The sequence below is a fragment of the Agelaius tricolor genome, unplaced genomic scaffold (genome assembly GCF_023055355.1).
Source record: "Agelaius tricolor isolate 1412-34295 unplaced genomic scaffold, bAgeTri1.0.p SCAF_6, whole genome shotgun sequence".
In the NCBI taxonomy this organism is placed as follows: domain Eukaryota; kingdom Metazoa; phylum Chordata; class Aves; order Passeriformes; family Icteridae; genus Agelaius; species Agelaius tricolor.
The window spans coordinates 23,415,808-23,433,163 of NW_027269266.1; positions in this window are offsets into that span (position 1 = coordinate 23,415,808).

The following is a 17,356-nucleotide window of genomic DNA, read 5'->3' on the forward strand; positions in this document are numbered from 1 at the left end:
TCTGAAACACTGGTAGCTGAGTTTTCGCTTTAGTCATGTGGATATGCTACTGGCAACGGAGACTTTTGCATAACCTGCTGCAAATATATGACAGACAGCTTGTCAGGAAATGCTCAGTATAGGCAATGATTTGGGACTAATTTCATGGATGTTTTCCAGTTTCTATTTTCTCCCCCTGATCCTCCTTTCTCTTTCTCTGAACAAGAGGGCTCCTGAAATTTCCTGCTTAACGTCTTTCACTTTGAATAAAAGATATGCTAAACATACCCCCTGCAGCTGGTCCTGCTGAAATTACTCCTCTGGAGAGACCAGCAGATGATGTTGGTGGATTTGAGAAGGTCCAGGCGGGAGGGTTTAGCCCCCAGCACAGCCCACACTGAAGCCTGCAACCTGAAACACCCCCTGCACCTCTGCTCCCCACCTTCCCCTGGCACACGCGTGTGTGCGCACATGCAGAGGCAGCCGGGGGCTTTAAGTGAATGCAGATGGCTGGCACACAGGGAGTAGGCATCCTGGAAAAGTGCCCCAGGGCGCTCTGCTTGCTGTCATCTTATTCTACAAACCAAGTGCCTTCAAGATGTCTGTGTTCTTTCTTAATCGGAGATCACTCCCGTTTGGGCTCTTAGCCCCTTCCTGTTGGGAAATGTCAGTGAGGCATCAGAGAGATACACAAAGATTGATTTGACTCAAATCAACCATTCCCTTAACTCAGAGGTTGTAGATTATTATCCTTAATAAAGACCACATTGTAATAAAACCCAAATCAGATCCCAATTGGGAAACTGTACTTTCCCTTCTCCCGTGTGTGTACTGTTGTTTGATTGAGTGATTTGATTCTTGTGCAAAAGAAGTTAATTGTCTAAGAGTAATATAAAATGTTGCTGAAAAGTGTGAATGTGATGAATTCTGATAACCAGTTTCAATTACTTTTTTCTGCTTTGTTTTTTTCTGTTTCGGTCATACTGAACACATGTTTCTTTATTTCTCTATAAAAATATGCAAACAATTACCTGGCTTTGGAGACATAATTACAAAGAGGTTCATCTCTAAAAGGTTATTATTGATTTATAGAGTTCTTTAGTTTAATGGAAGACAGACAGGAATAAAAAGAAACTCTACCTTCCCCACAAATAATGATGAGCTAGAAGGGTAAAGTAAGATTAAGAAGTAATTTTTATAAGATACACAAGCTGCTTGTTTTGGAGGGGTGTTTCTTGTACAGAGTGATTTAGAAACCATAATGTAGCAAGGCTAGTACAGACATCTTCTCCTGTGAGTGATTCAGCATGAGGCCTTCTGACAGGCAGTGATAACCATCTATCACAGGGCTAGATGATAGTGTTATCTGCAGATAACGCTAAAGACAAAGTGTGTGGGATAATTGGTAACACCAGACCTGGTGCTGGATTTTGAAGGAGAAGTACACGAGCAGAAGTGCATCTTAGAGAAAAATCAGTCAATTTGTGATTAGCAACTACCTGCCAATGACTTTGGAGCGGTTTGTTGGGTTTTTTTTAAATAGGTGCAAATTTATAAATAAATGTGTGTAGGAGGATAGAGCCCAGTTTCCATACACATGACCTTCCTCCATGTCACCTTGGACAGTCAGGTGAAACATCTCAGTGGCACAGGTGGGAAGGGAACCATGCCCTGGCAGAGGACACTGCCTCCAACAGTTGAGGGTTTGGGCTCTTTTTCATGCAATCTTCTTTTGTGTGACTTGCATCTGCTTTCTGATGCCATGAGCCCTCCAGGGCAAGGATTGCCACTTTGTCTGGCATGCACCCATGACCAGTAGAGTATGGTGGGACACTGGTGGCATCACCTAGTGGATTGATGGAGGCAGCTGGACGTTGCTTCAGCACTGCAACCTGCTTTCCAACCGGGCTTGTGAACTCATTAAGCAGCAAGTCCTGCTAAGAGAGAGATATGGGTGCTACAGCCATAGGCAACAGCAGAGTTGATTCCCTCTTTTCTGTAAGTATTGAGACAAAACAAAGCCTGGTTTGTCCTATTTGCCTGTGTGCAACAGCCTAGATTTGCTTTTAAACCCACAACCTGGAACAAATGTTATATTTATGGTATTGCAAAATTATTCACCGTTGGCAACTGTGTATACAATTCATCCATTTGGATTTAAGCAAAACATCTCTGATTCTCATTCATATAGCATCCTGTGCTTTCCCCTTCCTGCTTCCAGCTCTCAGGTATGCATCCCACCAAGGCTCTGGGGCTTTTGGGTGAGAGTTTTCTCATGCCCTGAGAGCTCTTGTGGAGAGCACACTTCTGTTGGCTCTGCTTTATAGTTAACATTACCTGAATCTGATAAAACTGCTTGTAAACAAACACCATCTGAAGCAATTTTAATGGAGAAACAGATAAAATCAATAGTGCATCATATGCCATGTGGTTTTAATTGCTCTTGATGGCCATTCAGATTGCCTTGTTGTTATTTTTCTGTCTACAACATGGAAATTTTCAGGATAATGGTCTTTTGTCTGGCAGCAGGATGGGGAGTCAAGCTCCCATCTAGCTGCTCTGGGCAGGTTCAATACAGCCCCAGTGTGGCCACGTGAGCTCTGCTGGCACCCAAAAGCAGCAGGATGGGGCTAGATGGACAAACTCCATTTGATTTTATTAAATCATTTTTATGGTGGGTTTGGGTTGCCCGTTGGAAAGGTTTTCTGTGACTGCTCTAGATGAACACCTTCCAGCATTCTGTACAAGCATAGGTGCAAAGACCTTTTATGCTGTCCTTTTCTCCTAGTGCGCGTGTTTAAGATCCCTGGGTTTAACCCCCTACGTGGATATCATTTGTTATATTGTTCTCAGCAGAATACAAACCTTTTTGCTTTATGTCTTTTGACAACAGTAAGTAACTGCTGCTGCTGAACATTGTCATAATTTAACTTTGGGGCTTGTAATGTAGAAAATAAGAAGTGCAGGATTATGTTTCATTTTACATACAATCTTATAATAAGCCATAATATTCTCTTGGAGATTTTACCATATGAGAAAATAAGACAAGCTGAATTCTTTTCCCTTATGTGTCTATATTGAATTACTGCTTCACACCTGATTATACTAATTTAGTTCCAATTCTCAAATGTATTGGGATTCCAGATCCTTTTCATAAACTAGAAACCAATGGAAGTAATGGCCCATGAACAGTATTTAAAAACTTTGAAAATGTAGAGAATCCAACTTATAGTCACTGAAAGAGATAGTCAATTTTGTGTCCTGTAGTTCATAAGATTCAGCTGTAAAAAAGCAAATTTAGAAAACTTAATTGTCCTCAGTAGTTCCTAAGATTATTATTTTTGCCAGGTGCACCCCCAGCAGCAGCAAAAGCACCAGTTACACTATCCAGGAGCAGAAATGGCAGCAGTTACTTTCTGTTTAAAGCAACCAGAAAGCCTCTGATGGTATCTATACCTCACTACCATGACACACTTCCCCGATTATGGGAGCCTGAAACTTACCTGAACTTCCCCTTACTACTGCATCTCCAGCTCAGCCTAGGCAAGCCAGCCATGTCTCCCTGTCCCCTCAGCTTTGACATCCAAAGCAGGCAGGCAGACCTGGCACGTCTTGGTCTGTGAGCTCAGTCACATCGTATGTCAGTGAAAAAGTCCTGGTTTTTACTGTCACGTAAACCAGGGAAAACACAGCTGATGGAATGAATGCCTACAGAATCCCTCAGAGAGAAAAGTTACTCACCTCCGAGTGGCCCACAGGGTCCTATTTTCTCCAACTAGAGCTGAGCTGTGTTTCCTTTTATTGCACAGCCTTAATAGTGATCATTGATCAGCCAGCCAATGCTATTTAATTTTGTTTAGGGCTCATTTTCAAATGTGATTGCAGTTACCATTTTGCAACGTACTCATTTTGCATCTCATGATAATAGAGAAAAGTGACACAAAGGATGTGAGTGGTGACACTGTGCAGCCGATGCAGTAAAGTGAATTAACAGCTAATAGCTGGCAGATAGCAGCAGATCAGTTGATTAAACAGATGGCAGAAACCTTGACATTTGCCATCCACAAACTCAGAATATTGCTCTCATCTGTTCTCTAGAAAATACTTCAGGAAACAAAAGTTCTCTTTATGGTTTCAGTCTGCTAAAAAAGCAAACATGAGAAGAAGGTGACCTGCTTGCCTCCAGAGTACTGAAGAGTTGGTGCTTAGGAAGAGAACAGGAGAAAAAGCCATATTCCCAAGATGATATTTCTGTCAATAGATGGAAACCTGCAGGATCAGCCCCAACAATTCAGAAGAGGCAGCTTCTCCCTGGTCCTTCCTCAAGCAACTGGGTGCTCTAAACTGCAGAAGGAATAAAATATCTGAAAAGAATGACTCAACTATTTAACTCCTTCCTTAAATGGAAACCGTTCAAATGCTTCCTTCATTTGTCTGTCCCAGTGGTGTATGAGAAAAATGGCTTGTGGGCTCTGCCTGGTGCCACAGAGATGAGAGGACGCACATGGCTCGCTGCTCCTCTCTAAGGATCTCTTTGTTCTTCCCAGTCCCTGGGGCACATGTCCATGTGAGGCAATGACAGTTTTTGTTATCACACAGACGTATCGGTTTCAGTGACAATCAGTCCCTTTTCAAAAAAACATTATTTCTCATGATTGTCTCCCTCTTGGAAAATGTGGCCTTTAAAGCCAAAGAGGGGGGAAAGAAGAATGAAGGGGAGACAACAAATGTCCTGGCGACACAGAAGTTAAATGGTGTGTTATGGGACAATCAGTCAATCGGCTTGAAAGGGCATAAATCAATATATGTGTAGGCAGAAAGGACACACTGGACCTTACATTGTGAAAGAAAGAGGGACCGTTTTGTCCTGCCCGTGCAGGTTTAGCAGATACTGCGAAGGAAACTGCTCGTAGGAGAGGCATAAAGAGAGGGAAGGAGGCGGAGGAGAGGGGGAAGGGAGAAGGGGGGAAGAAGGTGAGGGGCTTGCTAATAACGACATGTTTTTTGCTTCCTTCCTAACTCAAAGGTACATGTGACCTCATGAAGCCAATAAGTTATGAGCATCTGATGTAAAAGTTCCCCCCCAAAATGCTCCTATGCTCCTTTAGCAAAGACCACTGGGTAAACCGTGTCATGACTAATTTCTGCAAATGCCTTGATTTAAGGCAGGCGCAGGACCTGAAATTCACACCAGCTCTTTGTGTGCTGGAGTCACGCAGATACCAGGCTTGGTGAGAAGAAACTGCATACTTCCTATTTTATTTCACCACTGCTCGACCTGCTTTTCCTCAGACTTAAAATCATTTGCCAGGTCAAAATAAACTCTTCAGAATCCCAACGTGAAAAATGTACCTAACAATTCAACCCTTGTAAGTTGGGAATTGGAAGAGAAAGTGCAGTGGAGTCTAATTAAATTATATAATAAGCAGCTTAACTTGTGGTTTCACTTTGGTTTCTGTTATTCTTATTATCATAAGCACTGTAGCTGGCAAAGAGCTATTGAAATATGCATAGCAGAAATGACCAAACTGGAGATGTTTGGGTTTCACAAGAGCTTGTCTGTCAGAGGTTGGTTTTGAGAATTTGAATCCAGAAGGGAGGTCAGGCTAATTCCAATTTATTTCAAAATTTTCCTCAGAGGTAGCAACGAGTTCTACATTTGACCTATCTTTATTAAAGAAAAAAAACCAAAGGATATCTGGATTTGCAAATCCTCACCTGTCAGGTCCTTGTTTGCACAATGAAAAGCAGTGCTGGCTCAGATTTGGGTGAAGCTGAGTATATAATCCTGGCTGTAGCCTTCTCTCATGACCAAGTTAGTCGATATCGCCCAGAAGATGGCACTTCAAAGACAGGATGGTGCTCCTCACACCCGGCAGTGTTGTAGAATGGGCACCCACCCCACCACTCTGAGCTACCAAAGCTGCCCTTTGTTTCAGCCTGCTCTAGTGCCAGGCATAGGGCTACAGGAGACAGATTTGCAAAGCTGCTGATGAAGTGGGTGAGGGAGTGCCCAGATAAGCTGCCACCAGGGAGGGTGACAATTTACAGAGGTCAGCAGCCTGCTGGCAGGGGACACTCCAACCTCTCTTAAGCCAGTACTATTTTTTTGAGTAATAATTTATGGTCTGTCTAGAATATATATGTTGGCTGAGATTTACACCATGCTTTGCCTTAATTGTCAGTAAAGCTGTCTAGTATTTACATAGTGGTGGGTTCATTCATAAGTGAATGCTCATAAATTTGGCTAATCATAACAGAGATCTTTCCAAAAGTTTGCTATACATCTCATCCTGCTATGGAAACAGGTTGCACTGCCCACTGAAATCTGAATCTGGATCTAGGGCTTCGGTTTGGCAACATTTCTAGTTTTGAAGACCGTCTCATGCAAGAGTCAAGTAAGAATAATTTCAGTCTGTTTAGTGGTCTATAAATCCAAGTGCCCCAAGTACCAATGAATCACTCTGTTCTCTGCCCCAGGGGTTTGACTATTACAAACAATGACTGAAGTCATCAGCAAAAGACGAGGTCACAGGCTGAAAGAAGAAAATATGCTTTTTCATTTCTAGAATAGAAAAATTGAATGCATTGTCTGAAAATGTCAGTGCATGAACTAGGCTAAATGGAAGCAGACTAAGTTGGGCTCTGACATCTAATGCTTCCTCCTCCACTCCTATTTTGTTTAATTTGACAGCTACTTACCAAGATACACAAGCTCAAAAATTCAGAATAAGTTGTTAAGGAAGAAGTTTGCTGCCTTATCCATCTTCTTTCTTGGCATTGGAAAGTCTAAGGACTGAAGGTAGGGGTGAGAAGAGAGATCTCTGGGCTCCAACTCAGACATTGCCCACTGCAAACAAGGCACTTAAACCCTCTGCCAAGGCCTTTCTGTAGCAGTTATCTGCCTTGCAGTGGTGAGGTGTTGCCTAATGAACAATTACTGCCTGGGGAGCACAGTGAGAGTCACTGAGCCAGCACTGAGCATGGGGTGAGCTGCCAAGCAGGGTAGGGGTTCACCAAAGGCTGATGATCTCCAGATCATGCTGAGGAAAAACTACTTACCATACACAGAACTGGTGATTCTCAGTCTCAGGCAACCCCACAGTTTCTCAGGGTTAGTTAAGAGAAAATAGTTTGTGTCTTATATATATTCAGAGTTACACATAATACATATATGTATTATATACATATGTATATATATATATATATATATATACACATAAGACAATCAATCTAGCCAAGGTAAACCACTTTGAAGGACTTTTAACATACCATCAAGTAAAAGCACGAGCATTGCAGGCACTACAGAGCAGGAATGATTTTAAATAACTTTCAATAACCACAGGATTTTTTCTCCAGCTGGCAAATCAAATATGACCCTTGGATCTTAAATCCCCAGAGAATACAAAAAATGTCATCTTCTATGTAAATGCACTGTTTTCCTAAACTTTCTATTATGGTTCAAGGCCAAAAGAGTTTTTAAAAACTCTCTTGTGTTTAATATATCATTTCCCAATGCATGTGCATTAAGTGCTTTTACTTTAGGCTTTATCCTAAAAATTGAAAAAAAATGCAGCCTTACTTGTCAAGCTGCCACAGAAGATGTAGTGTTAGAGATCAGCCTGAACCAAACTTCAGATGAAACTTTGATTCCAGTGAAGTGACTGTGTCTGTTTTCTCAGTGGCTTTAGTGGAGCCTGCCCCTCCATTTTCTTACTCAATCCTAAACTTTAAAAGGGTCAATTTGTATCACTGGCTGGCAGGATTATTACTACCTCCTGTAAATCCAAAGGCATAAAAAAGAAGTGCTAATCAAACACATCCCAGACCTAATGTTTCATCAGTAAAACTGCCCCAACATACTTCCAATTGATGGCAATTTTCACTTCAATGCCAAGAGTTTGAACTTGTTCTCTGTTGTACACTTTTTGTCACATACAGCAGTAAATGTAGGTGTCAAAGCAAAATTCAGATTTACAAAGAAAGTATGACCTCATCTGATATTCTCTGTCTAACAATGTAAAACACAAACAAACAGCCAGTAGTGCCAAGGTAGCTCGTTTCATCTGTGTTTAGCACTTGATAATTTTCCTTTGTCTCCTTTAGATGGAAGATGCTACTGTCACATTCTTGTTCCTGATATTTTGGTACACACTTTCAAAAACTGTAAAGGTAGATTTCTCATTTCTTGCTAAAATGATGCAATTGGGGTAGAACAACTGCTGCTTTGTCCAGGAACAGCAATCCTCAGCCTTAAATTCCTTAACGAGAAAGAATTCAAATACAGAGTCATGACATTTGCCTTTGAAAGGAAAAAGGGATATTTTTCACTTCCTCTCCATTTTTTACTTTAATATCCAGCAATATTTGAAATCTGGCAGAGAGGGAGGTGAAGGGAAGAAGAGCATTTCTGCACAGAATAGAAATTCCATCAATAAGTCAAGGTACCTGCAGGCACAATTTCACTCAAACTTCCATCCTCTGTGTGCATGTAGGCTTGTGTACTCCTGATAACGTTCTGCTTGCTGAAGCTGGTGGCAACCTTTTACACAAACTGTTTCCCTGACTAAAACTGTCAAAGGCAAAAAATATTTTGCAGAAATTTCTGACCTTTGAGGAGAATCCATTTTCAAATGTCAGAGAGAAAAATAAATCTTTCTATCCTCTAAGAACAGAGCACTTCCATTTCCCAGAAAGATGACTTTTTATAAAAGTGTTCATTTTGTGTTGTAATAAAATAAGTTTAATGATATTAAAATAAAATCTAATTTTGTATCATTAAATTTAAAACCTGAAATTCTGGAACATGTATATCAATCAACTATTTCCATTTCTGAGAAATGCTTTGGGGTTTGTTTTATTCTGGAATGATCACTTTTTACACTTTGACATTTCACCTCAAAATGAAAAATCTTGCTTTCCTGCTGCCCCTCCCCCCCACCCCCCCAAAAAACCAACCCACAAACCCCTTTGTATCTCTGGCTGCTTATCCTGTGCCTCCAGGACCTAGATATGCAGTTTTAAAAGGTACATCAACAGCTGAAGTGATTGAAGAATTTAGCCACAATTTCTTTGGGCAACCAACTGTGTCGGCAGTAGCAATGTCAGCCTTTGGGAACACTGATCTTTCTTTAGGTTTACCACGTCGATGGAAACATGAGCAAGAGAGCATTTCGTTTGTCTCAGGCTTCTTCAGTGTTCTGTGCTGAAAGATTCTGAAAAACAAAACAAAACAAAACAAAAAAAGAGCCAAAACGCTCCCTTTCGTAGCTCCACTGAGCCACCACCCTTTCATCAGAGGTGAATTGGCCCATTCTCCCCAGTTGCTGTAACTCTTTAACCTTAATGCATATACTAAACCTCAGACTGATTTAGTATTTAAATGATATACAGTAACCATCCTGTTAAATGTAAATTAAATGCACACTTATTCTTTAAGACAATTTAAAGTGTCACCTTTATAGCTATAAGGCTGTGACATTTCATGAACTCACAGCCACATCTTCCCAGTGATAATGCCAAGTTGAACTGACTGGGCTAAATTCAGCTGTGGGGTAACCAAATGCAACGTTCCTGCTGTCAAAGGAGTTTCACCCTTTTACACCGAGGCTGATTCCAGCCTTTCATTATCTACACTTTAACCTAGCATAATTTATTTGAAAAAGTAGCTGAGAATAGTAACATTTCAGCTGGTATTCACAATATAGGCATGATGTTCCCTAGAAATGTATGTTGGCTTAGCTCCTTCAACTTCTTCATTTATGCTGGGTGAGGATCCAGCCCTTGCTGGAAAGCAAAGACAAAAGAAACTTCACCTGAACTGAATTGTTCTTGGAGAACTAAGTGAAATTATAGAGACTGATGAAACAATTAATAGTGATTAATATGTTCCAGTATGTGCTAAAATCACAAAGCAAAGGCATGGGGTTCAAGAAGACATTTTTGACAATAGATTACTGAGGAAGACTGAGCAGAAAGCATTGACAGTATGTTGGGAATCTGGCACAAGAGCCAGATTTGTGGATATTTAGGTGTTCAAAGATGCAAATTAGTACTTAGAGCTGTTACCTTTGTTGGTGTGTCTGAACTGGAGAGGTGCCTATGAGCATTTTTTGGCCACAGGATGCCTGTGGAAATCAGACTGGATGGTAATTTGGGTAAACACAAAGCCTACATTGAAATCAACTGTGATGTGAATAAAATAGTACCATGAGCAGCTTGTTCTCTCTGGAGATTGTCCCGTGCTATGCAGAGCCCTCTCCTTCAGCAGCTCTCCCTACACAGCTTCCTCTCTGCCAAATCTTCCTTGCTCACAGCACCTCCTTAGAGTAATCAGAAGCTCTCCTTATGTTGTTCTCCAGTAATCCTTCCATTTCAAAATTGATGGCATAATTGGCCTTCTTAATTAGCACAGAGTACATAGAATTTATCTGAAATACCTTCTGTACCAGCATTAGAAGTCAGAACACATTATGAAGTTTTATTGAATGTTTTTCCCTTCACCTTGGACTCCTTAGACTGAAGGAAAAAACTGCTTTTCAATGTCGAGTGTTTTAAATAAAATGCATTCATTGTTGTCAACATGTAGAGCTGCTAAATTGACAAATTCATCATGCTATTATAATCCCTGCACCTGTTCCAGTTTGCAGTCTGTGGTGGGTTTTAGCTCGTGTATGGTGAGTGCATCTGCTTAACAAGGACAGTTAACTGGCAGAATTTGTTTATAAACCAGTGAAGAGCTAAATGAGGTAAACTGCATTATCTTACATGTTAATTGTATTTCATCGCAGACAAACATTTATTAAAGATGCAGACAGCACACCATACATTCTAATTGTGTTTGCATCCATTTCTGGTTTTATCCTGGTTTCCAGAATTTCTGTTTCAACATCATATTTCAGGGATTCAAGATGCAGCCTGAGATATCCCTAAAAAAGACACTCATAACAGTGCCCAATAAGTGTGCACACAGGCACACATGGAGGAGCTGGCCAAGGCATTTGCAGGAACAGTTTATTAGGAGGATGCTGCCATGTTCTCCTGTCTGGAAAATATCTCTGAAGAGAAGAAAATTTCTGAGAATCTGGCCATCACTTTGAAATGACATTACAAAAATCTTCTGGCTGCAGTTTGCAGTTTCCTTGGTTGCAGGTGTAGAGCTCCTTGAGGTCCCTGGTCCTCCATCCTCACTCCCATCCCCTTACCATACTTCCACATTATGGCAGGAGCAGGGATCACACAATACCTGTCAAAGACAGACCTGCAGATCCCATCTCACAAAAAAAATTTGGAACACGCACAAGGGCTCAGGAGGTGGAGGAGCAGTGTTGCTTGGAAATTTGGGAGCTGAGGTAGAGCTACTCATGTCATAGCCAGATCAGTGAAAAGGGTCAGTACAAAATGGATAAAACCCTAAACAACACCCAGACAACTCTAGGTCTGGTGATGAACAAAAGCCAGGCCTGTGGGACCTTGTCCAGCAACATATCCAAAAGAACCTCCTCCTTCCCTTGCCCCCTTTCTGCATGGTATTATCTGATCCTCAGCTAGCTTTTATTGGCTCTTCAGCATGGGAGAAATCCCTCCTCCCCTGTCCTCCCTCCCTGAAACCTTCCTAGAGTCAAACTGACTTGTAACAGAGGAGAGAATGACTGGTCCAGCAGCAGAACCAAAATATTTAGATGTGAATTGTCTGAAGACAACTGCTCAGTTTGGAGGTTTTACAGGCAGGATGGACTTGCTGCAGAGGTACCATAGGAAAAGAAAGAGGACTTGGGGGTGGTAGTAGTGTCCCTCAGATATACAGTTGTTGTAAAACATCATTCACTGGTTTCCTGCTGTGCATCTGAGATCTCAGGGACTAAAAGTCAGAGACAGGAAAAAGGTTTTCCTTTTAAACTAAGCAAATGTGAGAAGGAGAGGTAAAAAAATGTGGGCCTCTTAGTGCCACAGATCCTGAGACAGTTTCCTAAGGAGCCACTGCTCTGCTGTTCCTGCCAGGATGGTGCTGGATCCCACCACCACGCCCTGCATTCCTGGGTGCTGCCCCATTGTAAGACAATTAAAAACATGGCAGTTTCAGAACTTGGGCAGCCCCCCAGCACTGCCAGAGAAGATACATCTGGTCTCAGTTTGCTGACTTTCCTTGGGAATGCTTCCAAATTAAAAGGAGATGGGGAAATCTTTGAGAGATGGAGTTCCCTGTGCTAGGCAGTGTGTTTTGTAGGCACACAAAAGTCTCTTTACAGAAAAGCAGACACTGTATCTTCATTTAAGGTGCACCCAGGACTCACCTGCTGGTGACTGAGCACTCAGATCATTTCTGAATGACCCAAAGTCAAGCATAGGAACAAAGGTCAGACCTCTGCAAATGCTTAAATACAGGTCTGGATTTACAACCCCAGGGAAATTAGAGAAAAACAACTTTACTGGAGCAAGAGAATGAAACAGAAGTTCTGGCCAGAGACAAGAGGAATGAAAAATAAATCTACCAGGCTGAGGATCTATAGCATGTCGGTCTCATCTATTCTGCTTCTTGCTTCATATGCAAAGAGGCTGCAGAATTAGATTCCCTAATCCAAATGCTTTAGGACTGATTCTCTAATTTCCCTTGGAAATTCATTAGTATTTTTTTTTAATGAGTGGTAGTGCTACTTGCATTTTTTGGTTATGGAAAGATTAAATGCAGGAAATCTTTGCCTAGAATAATCATCATTACTTAACCTAAATTTATTCCATTCCTCTGAAAATTTGAAAAAGTGCGGCTCTTTGGTGGCTGAAGTTACACTGAAGTAAAACTCAACAACTTGTTAAAATATTGCCATATGAGTAGAAATATTCAGCTCTGAGGAACTGATGTGGTGGAGGAATAAAAGGTTGTTTGTTAGTGCTGGCTGGCACTGGGTTTTAAGCAACACCAACACGCCTGCCAACGAGAAGCCGATAACAAGGCTTTCTGAACATCTTCCAAAGCTTCACAGAAATACTTGTTTGCATAATGTTTTACACTTAAGCTCTTAAAAGTTCACCAGAGAAAAGTGGCTTTAAATCTGCATGAGCGCCCCACACACAGACGTATGCACACAAAGCAGGAAGAAAACTGACATTGAACAAGAAATTTTGAAAGTTTAAGATGTGCGGATTGAATGTACACAATAAGATAGATGTGTCTGCTCTGCATTCTAACTTCTCCCCTCCCACAAATAGCTTAACATCTTGGTTGGATTTAGGCTCTGGGCTGACCTACACTTATGCTTTAGCTATTTCTCAGTGTCTCAAACCAAGGGAGAACTTGAAGCACTCTTCCCTTCCCTTCCCTTCCCTTCCCTTCCCTTCCCTTCCCTTCCCTTCCCTTCCCTTCCCTTCCCTTCCCTTCCCTTCCCTTCCCTTCCCTTCCCTTCCCTTTTCTTTTTTCCTTCCTGATAGTACAGTTTTAACTCAGATAATTTGTGTTCCTGCATGTGAGGCTTCTGCTACTTGCCAGCATAAAACTTGAGGCAGGCAGCTCTCCCTACAGTTTTCCTGATGCCTTTCAGTCTTGAACTGTAAAATCTCTTCTTGCTCTAATCTGAGCTCTCCAGGGCAGGACTTTGTCCCTGAAAATTGTGTATGTGTATATGGAAATTAAAAGCCAGTTTAGGGAGGTGGGACCAGACCAAGATCTTTAGTCATACAACATAATTTTGAACCTGGATTTCTAGAAGTAAAAAGCTACTCTAGGCAGCATTCCTTCAAATTAAAATGTCATGGACAAAATCCTATTTCCTAAAATGGACAAAATTCCTAATTCCTAAATATCAAAATGTGGAGTGAATTCCTGGCTCTGTTTTGTCAGTAATAGATCTCCCATTGTTCTAATCAGCTGCTTCATTCCATGCAGGAATAATCTATCTTATCCCTGTATGGCATTTCCAGACTGCATACAGTTCAGCACATGCACAGTAAATGTGATTCAGTGTGGCTGCCAGTTGATAACATTCCCAGATGCCTGGAAATCCCAGATAAACATGGACAATTTCAGAATTTAGAAATTCTAAAATTCTGCCAAGACAAAATTTCTGGATAGAAGGGGAAAAAAAGTTTGGGAAGCCCTGATATATAATGATGTACCTTTATTCAAGTCAGTATTGTCTTATGGAAGACTCAAAGCCTTTGACTTTATACCTGCTTTTGATTTGTACACAATGGAAACAGATTATTATTTTTTAAGTCATGGCAGAAATGTGGTGTACTGCAAAATGTCCTGTGCCCTGTCAAGCAGTGAAACTCCCTGATTCCAGATGGTCTTCAAGCCTGTGAAGCAGTGCCAACCATGTCCAGCTTAAGGGGCACCCCACCCACACCTTTTGTTGTTCTCCATAAGGAATGTGGTAAGAGGTGAAGGAAGGAGCTGCACAGTGAGTGCCTTGTTTGGAGACCCAGAGCCCAGCCATGTGGGGTTCCTCTTGCTGCTCCTGCTAACAGTCAAATGTTCCAGCTGGAGCACACACTATGCTGCAGGCACAGGAAAAACTCCTCTTTTTTTCTACTAAAGGGAATAACCTTGAAATAGGGAAGATTTTTGTCTGCTCATGGAAAAGTTTCAAGTGCTCATGGGAGTGAGAACCAGAACAATACAGGTTAGTTCAAGGCAGTAATGCTGCATCAGACTGCTGAAAGCAGGGAGAGCTGTTTCTTCAAGGCACCCAAATTAAATTTTTTCTCCCCATGTGAGGCTAGTCCTGATAGCTGCTCATTGAGTGACTTGAGACATCAAATTACCTGATCACAGTCACGCTACTCTTGAGTCTGAGGCGGCTCAGGACAGAGATTCCAGCACCTCTGAAAGCTGAGCTGTAGGACAGAAATTATTTCTGTGAACTACATGTAGAAGTACTAGTGGAAATGCAAAATTAATTCAGATGTCTGAATTTCTTTTTCAGTAATAGCTGCTGCCCTGGAGGTGAGGCAAGAAATGTTAATGTGCCTGTTCTAAAGCTGTTCCCCCATTATGTCCAGAGACAGGTGTAAAAACAGACTTTGAAAGAAAGAGTTGGAACATTGCAATGTCTTTTGTCTGATAAAGATGAAGGAAAACCAAAGATTTTCCACCTACAGTCTGCAGAAATGAGTGAGGAAAGAATTTCATGGGAGAGAGGGAAAGCAGGACCCAAACATTTCAACGTCCTTCAAAATCACTGTTCAAACTGGGAGTCACTGCTGAGCCTGGAGCAGTGCCCAGGTACTGCCATGCTCGGAGCCTGAGCAGGGGCTTGTCTATGGCAGCCAGCACCAGCCCCGTGGTCTGCAGTGAAGAGAACTTGCCCCACACACTCCACACACCCCACACACCTTCACACCCACACACCCCACACACCCCACACACCTCATACACCCCACACACCCCACACACCTCACACAACCCACACACCTTCACACCTCACTCACTGCTCCCTGGGCCTGATTTCCAACTCTCGCACAGAGCTGTGGGCAGCACAGCCCCAAAACCCCCTGGAAAGAGAGGGGAGAAAGGGACCATAAGCAGAAGAAACAGATGAAGTTCACTTTCTACATCTGTTTTTTATTGAGGGAGCTGTTACTGTGAGTAAAGTCAGCTGAGACATCCCAAGTGATTGCAGCTTGAATTTTTAAGCCTGGCTATAAATATCTGGGGTTTTTAAACAGTGATTATTGTTTATGTTTTCTTCCTATTTACTCTCCTTTGATTTAGTAGCACGGGGAGGTTTGTATCACTTCACATGTCAGTTGGAAGCAGCCAGCAGCCAGGTTACAGATAATCCCTCCTGCATTACACAGTTCAGGACTGTGCTGTCTGTCCCTCTCTGCGCTGTGACCCCAGGTGGCTCAGAAGTACTTTGGGTCAAACTTATTATATACTATTCACTATCCCAATAAACAAGTAGTGTGTTGTCACATTTGGAGTGCTGCGTATTTTTCTAGTAATTATGCCTTATTATATATTTACTATTCAGAAAATGCAGGTGTGGGCTGTTGAACCGGGGCCAATGAGAATTCGTCGAACTGGCAGCAATTGCTTGGTGAGTCATGTTTCACTGTCTGTTGGTTTTATAACTGTTTTCACTACTAATTTAGCTCTGCGATGCAATATGCAATTAGTCCTATTATGGAAGCAGCTGTATTCAGTTTTACAATGGCACTTTCCCCTTTGGCTTGTACCAGAGCCTGTTGTGGTTCTGCTGATTTGATGACTGAAGTTGTAAAGTGGTATCTGGATGAGCCACAGCAAGCCATGAGCCCCATACAAATATGATTCTTCTCATACACCACTGCTCTAATGCTATTTCGTACAGCCCAATTAGAAATGTGGTCACAGAGAAAAGCTGTTTCTTGCTACAGTAAGTAGTACTGTCATGCAGCGATTTGTTGCCTTGCTGGTATCACCTCTGTAGTCTTGCAGCTTATTATAAATAACATTTGGTAGCCAGAGCCCAAAAAAAAATAAAATTAAGCTTCTGTTTGGAAATAAACATCTGCTTGGAAATGAGCATTTCCAGGCTTCAAAATTAGTTTCCAAGTTGTAGCCCCTAGACGGTGGCCACAGGAATGAAGTAGGACCATGTGGGGATGGTGGCTGGGGTGGACAATGGGAGATTTGGAGCTTGAGTCCATGAAGCCCCAGCTTGTCATGATAGTGACAGTGAAAAACCAAGGCTTTGGAGACTCCTGAATCCTCCTGGGGTCCATGCCCAGCCCTAAAACACCTAATGCCACTGTCATGGTTGGTCCCTACACCCAGCACTTGGATAACAAGCATGAGCAGCCGTTCTCCAAAATTACACAAGAGAACAGCCAAGTAAATACAAATATCAATTACACTAATTAGCTGCCTTTGCTGTCAACAAGGACATTATGGAAATCAAATACATATTGCTTACTAGTTTAATGTGCACTAGAGCTACTCTGTTAAAATGAGCAGGGTCTTGAAAAATCGCTGAGAACATTCACTACATTTTTTCTGCTGTGTTATTACCCATTTTCACACCCATACATATGTTCTGGTTTTGTTGTGTGTCACACAAAATGGTAATTTGGTGGTGAAAAAATGAGAAATCATGACATTTCACATGTGTTTTTAGTAAAACAACAATTTTCTTCCTAAAGGGCCCCAGTTTTCTTCCTTAGAAATAGGGCTATTTACAATGAAAATGTTCCTGTTGTGGTGGAATAATGGCACAAAGAAAGGCACCAGGCTGAATATTGCAAAGAGAAGATAAAACACGTCTATTTCCAGTGCTTTGAATGCCAGGTGAGGTGAATTGAAGCCTCTAGACCACCACCTGGGAAACCAGTGCTTGCCAGCAGCAGAGCTGGCCCCATCAAGACCCCATTCGCACCAGGATTGTTTCTGACCACTGCT